At 41.4% G+C, this 8984-nt stretch overlaps 1 pseudogene; it reads left to right on the top strand.

Moving 5' to 3' along the window:
- The first annotated feature begins 5418 nt into the window (after positions 1 to 5418).
- Positions 5419 to 7008, top strand: LOC131902647 (suppressor of cytokine signaling 5-like; annotated as a pseudogene).
- Positions 7009 to 8984: the final 1976 nt, after the last annotated feature.

The following is an 8984-nucleotide window of genomic DNA, read 5'->3' on the forward strand; positions in this document are numbered from 1 at the left end:
ATGAGTCTTTAATAATATTTATTTCTTAAATTTGAACATATGTTTAAGGCACCATGTATGTGCAGGAGTCAGTGAAGAACAGATCAGAGCATCAGAGCCACTGAACTCTGTTATGTGGGTGCTAGGAACCAAATGAAAGTCCTCTGTAAGATTAACAGAGACAGGAATAATTATTTGTAACATTATCAGTTTAGCATGAGACAGAAAACTTCAAGCAATATCCAGAGATCCCTTTTCAAAGGATCAATGTGATTTGAAGTCTAGGAAAGTGTGAATAAGACATGTCACCTGATGAAGAAAATAGAGTGTCCTGTGTTCAATATTTTTCTATGCATCACCCATTTAATAATGCCACAAATACAAGATTAAAATTATTTTATATGAAAGCAACTTGCCTCAATTTTCTGAATAGTGTTGTCGCCTACACAGCTCTTTTTAATCAAATGATTGTTTGTTAGCTCCATGCAAATGGCAGATGGATTATTTTTCTCTTCGATTACCTGTCATCATGTGCAATGAAATAAAGTCTCTGAAGGACACTTATAGCCACTAATATTACACAGCAATTAAATTCCTTGTAGTAGGAAGAGGCAGCCAACTCCTAGATGTTTTCTTCTGACCTCCATGCACTCATACATAATATTTACTGAAGTGATTAAATAAAGTCTAGTGAAATTGTTTTAAATGTAAAAACATAAAGGATTAATGTGTATTTACAATGATAAATAAAAAACTTAAGCAAACAATATTTTATTTTTTCTTTCATTATGTGTATGTATGTGAGATGAGTGGTTATGTGTACTCAATTGCAGGTGCATGTGAGAGGCATCCAATGTCTCTGAAGTTAGTTACAGCCAGCTGTGAGACACCTGACATGGGTGCTGGGGACTGAACTCAGGGCTTCTGTAAGAGCAGTACATTCTCTTCACAACTGAACCAACTTTCAGTCCCTTAAACAAATTAACTAATTGCATATGTTTTAAATGCATTATTCTAGATAAAAAGACAAGATCTAGAAGCACATCATGACTCTTCAATAATCCTCTGATTCAGAGCAATTGTAATCACATTTCCTTATTTTGCCAGGTTAGATATTACAGCTTTTGAATGGGGTCTTATTCCTAAACACAAACATTCTATGCTATCACTCTTACTTGAATGTTCTTGTGTTGAGTTGCTCATGGTGTTATATCAGTATCTCCTTCACACTGGAGGACACTCACAGTCTCAGTCTCACACAGATGGATATTCATGGAGGAGCGAGGTGCTTGTGTTCTTCCCAACAGTGTAGGAATCTGGATGTAGGATTTTTAATTCTAAAAATATACAGAGGTTTCTACCTTAAGTGATAGGGTTACTGTTTCTTATGAACAAGCCTCAGGACTACAGGGTCCTTCCTGCCAGATGAAGGCACAACTAAGGGGGAATTTATTTAATATATTTAATTATTTTTGCATTTTCAAACATCAAAATTATATAAATTTCTTCTAGCATTTCATCCTCCTACTTACTCCATATAAACTGAATCACTCTCAAATTCATAAACTCTTTTGTTATTCTACATGTAGACACACATATAAATCTATACACATACACAAACACCCTCACAAAAACTTAATGATCCTGAAAGGCCTTTAGCCAGACCAAGTGTGGCCAACATATCTTTATCAAGCCCTGCCCTTCTCCCTCTTTCCCATTGCCTTGCTAAAAACCATTAGATTATTGAAGTAGTTTGAATGTGATTTGCCCACATAAGATCATTAGGAGTGGTCTTATTAGTATTGCCTTATTGGAGAAGGAGTGGTCTTTTTGGAGGAATTGTGTCACTCTGGAGGCAGAATTTGAACTCCCAGATACACTTAAGCCACACCCAGTAAGTGAGTTTATTACTGTTGATCAAACATGTATAATTCTAAGGTACTTCTACAGCAGATCAGCCTGCATGCCACCATGACCAACCATGATGATAACAAACTAATCCTCTGAATTATAAGACACCCAATTAAATGTTTTTCTTTATGAGAGTTGCCAAGGCGATGGTTTCCATTCACAGCAGCAGAAATACTACCTAAGACATTTACATTTTTTTTGGTTTTTTGAGACAGGGTTTTTTGTGTAGCCCTGGCTATCCTGGTACTAGCTTGACCTTGAACTCACAGAATTGTGCCTTCCTCTGCTTCCCTTGTGCTAGGATTAAAGACATAAGACACAACCTATGGGCTGGCAATTACATATTTAAAGCTAGCCACCAAGGTCTGTTCCCTTATTTGACCATTACCTCCTCCTGGGGCTGACTATCAAAGTCCAGCTATCAAAGTATTGAAGTCAGGATAGCATCACCCCCTGTAGCTGTCCTAATAGACTTGACTATCCAATTAAACACTTCATCCCAAGATGAGCTGCCCCTTTTGCCTTTATGAACTGCCATTTTCCTAAAGGGCAAGTCTGTCTCCTCTCTATCCAGAGGCAGTTCTTTGTATTCCAGCCAAAAACCCGTTCCTCCTCTCCCATGTTCCTTTCCCTTCTCCCTCTTCCTTTATCGCCTGTCTTTATCTCTTATTCACTTACCATTTACCTCTGAGATAAATATGTTGAGAATTTAATCCTAGGGTATCTCTTGCTGACTCTGAGGTTTCCTACTGATTCTCTTTAGTGTTGCTTCTATGTCAATGTGTTTAAGCTGACAAATTCCCACTAGAAAATATATCACAGGTCTTGTCCCAGTAGAAGACACAGTCTCCACCTATAATGTGGACAGAATTCATAAAACAGAAAGACAAAAATCAGCAGGCAATGTACCTGTGCTTCTGAGACATTAAAATATACACTGTGCAAAACAATGGTTAATGATTTCAGCTTCTGTCACTTAAATACTTTAAGTCACTTTATCATAGCATCCACAATGGTACTAAAATATGTGTGCTTTCCTTAAGATGACAAACGGAATCATTAACACACAGTTAAATACACAATATGATGATGGTTTGGTTTCCTTACACAAAAATATAATGAATGAATATTATGAAATTGAAGCATTGCCATGCAGCAGTGCCATTCACCTACATTCGCAGGAAGAATGTGGACATTGGACTGCTTCTGCAACACACTTAATTGAAATGTCTGGTCTCTAAATGTGCTAATCTGCACTAATCATACTTTCCTTTCTCCATCAGATGTGGATCAGTGTGTGAAGTGTCCAGAGGAGCAGTATGCCAATGTAGAACAGAACCAGTTCATTCACAAATCTGTGGTCTTTCTGACCTACAAAGACCCCTTGGGGATGGCTCTGACCTCAATGGCTTTGTGCTTCACTGCATTCACAGATGCAGTTCTTGGGATCTTTGTAAGGTATCGTGACACTCCTATTGTGAAGGCTAATACCCACAGTCTCAGCTACACCTTGCTCATCTCACTCCTCTTTTGTTTCCTGTGTCCCTTGCTCTTTATTGGCCATCCCAATGCAACTACATGCATCCTGCAGCAAATCACATTTGGAGTTGTATTCACTGTGGCTGTTTCCACTGTGTTGGCCAAAACAGTTACTGTTGTTCTGGCTTTCAAAGTCACAGCCCCCAGAAGAACGATGAGACTCTACCTGACTTTAGCGGCACCCAACTATATCATTGCCATCTGTACCCTAATCCAAATTATTCTCTGTGCAATCTGGCTGGGAGTTTCTCCTCCATCTATTAACATTGATGCACACTCTGAGCATGGCCACATCATCATTGTGTGTGACAAGGGCTCAGTTACTGCATTCTACTGTGTCTTGGGTAATCATGGCTCCCTTGCCTTTGGAAACTGCATTGTGGCTTTCTTGGCCAGGAATCTCCCTGACACATTCAATGAAGCCAAGTTGCTGACCTTCAGCATGCTGTTGTTCTGTAGTGTCTGGGTCACTTTTCTCCCTGTCTACCACAGCACCAAGGGCAAGGTCATGGTGGCTGTGGAGGTCTTCTCCATCCTGGCCTCCAGTGTTGGCCTTCTGGGATGCATCTTTTTTCCTAAGTACTTCATAATTTTGTTAAGACCAGAGAGAAATTCTCTTCAAAAGTTAAAGGGGAAAACATCTTTCTGAACTGACATATTACAAACTGAAACGGACAACTTTAGTGCTGGTACATTACCACGTTTTAGGATACAATGCAAGATGTATGCATTAGCTTTTGACTCTTACTCTTTCTTAAATGACAATGCCTAGAATCATCATGTATACTACTTTTCTGTACATATTCTCCCATAAACTTTCAATGAAACACTTATTCTGTAAGACCTGGCTATTGGACATAATTCCAGTAGATGTTTATTCTTTGTCTAATATACATTAAGATTTGAAATAAACTGTGTTCTTTTGATGTCTGAATGATTGTGTGACTTTGACAGCACTTGAATGGTGAAACTTAACACAGTATGGTGTTTTCACACTCAATTCCTCCCTACCTACCCTCTCTCAGAGACCCAGAGAGGAGAGTGTCCAAGATTCTTACAGATGTGAGGAACCACCTGGAAAATAAAAAGGATTCATAAATGCACAAGTAGCCTTTCCTTTGGCTACAGAAATAAAGGCAGGAGGGAATATATGTGTGCCCATACAATGTGCTGATTTGAATAACACTTCACAATACACACTGCTGAGGCTTACAGTTGGACAAAGATGTTCACTTTGATTTTCCTCTTCTTCCTCCTGAACATTCCACTTCTTGTGTCCAGTTTCATTCATCCCAGGTGCTTTGGGGAATGAAGCAGAATAAAGACAAGGATGGAAACTTGTTGAAAGGTTATGTCTTCTTCCTTAGAAGAGTGCAGTGGCTGGTGGAGAAAGATTATTTGAACTACCTTCTGCAAATGTACTGCAAACTACATTCAGCCCCATTATGCAACCTTTCAGGAACAGATGTTGAAAAGACTTTGGCTAACTGAAGGATAGAGTCAAATAAACATACACAAGTTATTAATTTTTATTATATAATTTTGTGTGAGTCTTTTTTACAAATAAATACTGTGGATATTGCTCTGTATAAATAAAAAGCTGATTGGCCAGTTGCCAGGCAGGAAGTATAGGCGGGACAAACAGAGAAGAGAATTCTGGGAAGTGAAAGGCTGAGGAGAGAGAGGCTCCCAGCTCCTCCTGCCTGGCCACAGGTGCCCTGGATGAGGCCGCCCCTTGCGCCCCTCTAGCTAAGTGTCCCCACCGTGGTCACTCAGCGCCCGCAAGTGGTCGCCTCTCTTTGCCTGGGTCCCTGCGCCTGGCGCAGTCCTCCTCAGGCAGGCGCCTCAGCACCTTGGCGCAGGCAGCAAGGCCCTTGGGCCAGGATGGATTGACCAGGAAGAGGAAGACAAGTCGGGCCATTGAGCCCCTGCCCATGGTACTGCGTGCAGTGGGAGCTTGCGCGCAGTAGGCTCTCACTCTTCTAATCAATGGATAAAGTGAGGAAAATGTGGAACAACTTGAAACACAGGTGCCAGGCTCTGTTCAACCACGAAGGAGGAAGCCACAGCAAGAAGGTGGACATGAGCTCCAGCAGGTGTCTGTCTGTCAAAGAGAAAAGCATCAGCCTGGGAGAGTCCGCTCCCCAGCAGCACAGCAGTCCCTTAAGAGAAAACGTTGCCTTACAGCTGGGACAAGCCCTTCAAAGACCTTTGCAAGACGAAACCAAAGCTGCACGGCTGAGATCCCTTAGATGGTTGAAATAAGCATTGAGAAGGACAGTGACTCGTGCGCCACCCCGAGAACAAGGCTTGCTCAAAGAGACTGCTACTCTCAACATGCCCCATGGGGAGGGAAGAAGAAACATTCCTGTTCCACAAAGACCCAGAGTTCACTGGATACTGAGAAGAAGTTTGGTAGAACTAGGAGCAGCCTTCAGAGGTGAGAGCGGTGCTATGGAGTCAGCTTGGTGCACTATATGAACAATGTTTCCAGCAGGGCGGTCGGGAGCCACTCTCTGAGGCAGAGGCTCCAGGACACTGTGAGTTTGTGTTTCCCCATGAGAACTTACAGCAAGAAGTCAAAGCCTGTCTTTTCCAATAAAAGAAAAAATGGTCTTTCTGAATTAATGCTGGAGAAATGCCCTTTTCCTACTGGCTCAGATGTAGCACAGAAGTGGCATTTTATTAAGCAGCATACAGCTCCTGTGAGCCCACATTCAACGTTTTTTTGATACATTTGATCCCTCATTGGTGTCTACAGAAGATGAAGAAGATAGGCTCCCAGAGAGAAGATGGCTTAGTATTGAGGAAGGGGTGGACCCCCCTCCCAATGCACAAATACACACCTTTGAAGCCACTGCACAGGTTAATACCTTGTGTAATCTGGGAACAAAGCTAGCCCCAGGGATGATGGAAATAAGTGGAGACGACTTGTGACTCGGAAGAGGATTCCACCACCCTGTGTCTGCAGACTAGGAGGCAGAGGCAGCGCCAGGTGTCCAGGGACAGCCACTCACACGTGAGAAGACAGGGAGCTTGGAGAGTTCATACCCAGATCGATTACATACACTGCCTTGTGCCGGATTTGCTTCAGATCACAGGCAATCCCTGTTACTGGGGTGTGATGGACCGATAGGAAGCAGAAGCCCTTCTGGAAGGGAAACCTGAAGGCACGTTTTTGCTCAGGGACTCTGCGCAGGAGGACTACCTCTTCTCTGTTAGCTTCCGCCACTACAACAGATCCCTGCACGCCCAGATCGAACAGTGGAACCACAACTTCAGCTTCGATGTCCACAACCCTTGCATGTTTCACTCCTCCACTGTCACGGGCCTTCAGGAACATTACAAAGACCCAGCTCTTGCATGTTTTTTGAACCGTTGCTTATGATATCACTAAATAGGACTTTTCCTTTCAGCCTGCAGTATATCTGCCATGTGGTGATCTGCAGGTGCACCACGCATGATGGGATCGGTGGGCTCCCTCTGCCATCAATATCACAGGATTTTTTAAAAGAATGTCATTATAAACAGAAAGTTAGGGTTCGCTGGTTAGAGCGAGAACCAGTCAAGGCAAAGTAACCCCTGTCTCCCAAGAGCATTCCCAGGGTCTGCTCTCATGTGCATCAGACAGTATTCCCATAGGAAGCACAGAGTCGGCTGCTAGGACTTTGCACCCAGAATGTGAGCTTAGTCTTCAGTCTCTCTCTCCAGTGGGATCTTCTGTTGCACAGATAGAGGTGCCTAGAAACAACAGAGGTTTTGCTGGTGTCCAGGGCTGGAGAAACACAGCTAGTTAGTGAGCAGTGTGGTTTGAAACGGCTGTGACACCTGAGTGAGGCAGCTCTGGGGCATTTGCTATGAAGAATTCTATTTCTTACTGAAAAACAAATTATTAATATTGGATGGGTATTTCAACAGTGTGACTAATGTTTGAAATTATTTTTTCTAAGAATTTTTCTATAACCTTCCAAAAGTAGTGATGTTTGTAGTTAACTATAAATCAAGCTTTGAAAGTCCAAAACAAATAAGAAAAGACTCCCTTCCTTTCAGAGGAAAAAAATGCAACTTTTCTGGCCACAGGGCATTGTGCATTGTCGATGTGGTTTATGGTCAGTCTCCTTTTCTCCTTAGAGAAAGAGACTCTGAAGTAAGCCAAGGTCACTAAGATAGTTCTTAAAACTTCAGACTTAAAACTATACAATTAGTAGTGGAGTTGTGTTTCAAAGCCCTCAGTACTCATCTGGGATGAGTGCTGTGACTTCAGACAGGCATGCATTTGGAGTTTCTAGTGGGATTTTTTTTCCTAAGTTGACATGTGCAGTCCACATATTGTTTCATCAGAATTGCATCTTTTCCTGTGTCCTTGAGTTTGTGAACTCAGAGGGAAATGAGACTAGAAGATGCCCAGACACATCAGATAATAGTGACTATACTGGTTGCTGATGTTGAGTTATATTAAACTATAAACAATCATTTGGACAGCAGTATTTATCTCTTTGTTGTAAGCTCATAGCCGAATTACTTAAGTACAGTTTATAGCATTTTAGTGCAGTTAATTCTTCACAGAAAACCTACATTGCAGATTTTAAAGGTACTGTACAACCATGATGTCTGTAAATAATGTTCCTTGGCACCTTCTTGTCACTTAAAATAGTACATAATACAACTTGAGTGACCGCTTCGGGAAGTACCATCAGATTCTAGTGTTGCTCCTCAGTGTCGGACTGAATTCTCAGCTCTGTCCTAGACATTTGCACTACAGTAGCCAAGTCCATTCTGGTTGTCTGTCACTGTGCTCTGTGCCTGCTGGTGAGCGCTCCTGGGTCCATACCAGCTGCTGCGGAGGTTATTTTACAACCCTCTGGCTATTGCCAGGCTATTGAAAAGAAACATTATATTTGTATGCAACACTAACCTGTTGACTGCTAACATCTGCTTCTGCTTGCTGTGCCTTGTTCTGGCTGCTTTTTCCTCCTAATAAAGTATGTTTGGTGTTCGCCTTGTTAAAAACATATATATATATATATATATATATATATATATATATATATATATATATATATATATATATATGGGACTGGTGGGTGAGAGAGATTTGTCCTGACTGTGGGCAGGCCAGAAAAAAACTCTAGCTACAAATAAGCTCTATATTGTCCATATTTTATGACGTAAAAATATTTTTTCATGATCCATATTAGGTATTGTATGGATTATAACTTTGTCTTTTTCTGTATTTCTTTTTTTTTCATTTATGTGGGTATGGGTATTGTGTCTGCATGTATATCTGTGCAACACTGGCATTACTGATATATAATGATACCAGAAGAGTGATTCAGGATCCTGGGAACTGGAGAGAGCTTCTTGGGTCCTCTTCAGGAACAGCAATTATAATTGACATCTGAGCCATCTCTCCAACCTTGAAAAATACCCAATGAAGAACTTGCTCAATGGAGGAATCTTTCTTTGTCCCCATAATTCTTGCATAGTTCATTAAAACCAATTTGATTACATCTAGTTTGCTTCTTTTTATGGGAGGTATCAGTAGTAATAAAAAT

Source organism: Peromyscus eremicus, chromosome 1, assembly GCF_949786415.1.
Source record: "Peromyscus eremicus chromosome 1, PerEre_H2_v1, whole genome shotgun sequence".
NCBI lineage: Eukaryota > Metazoa > Chordata > Mammalia > Rodentia > Cricetidae > Peromyscus > Peromyscus eremicus.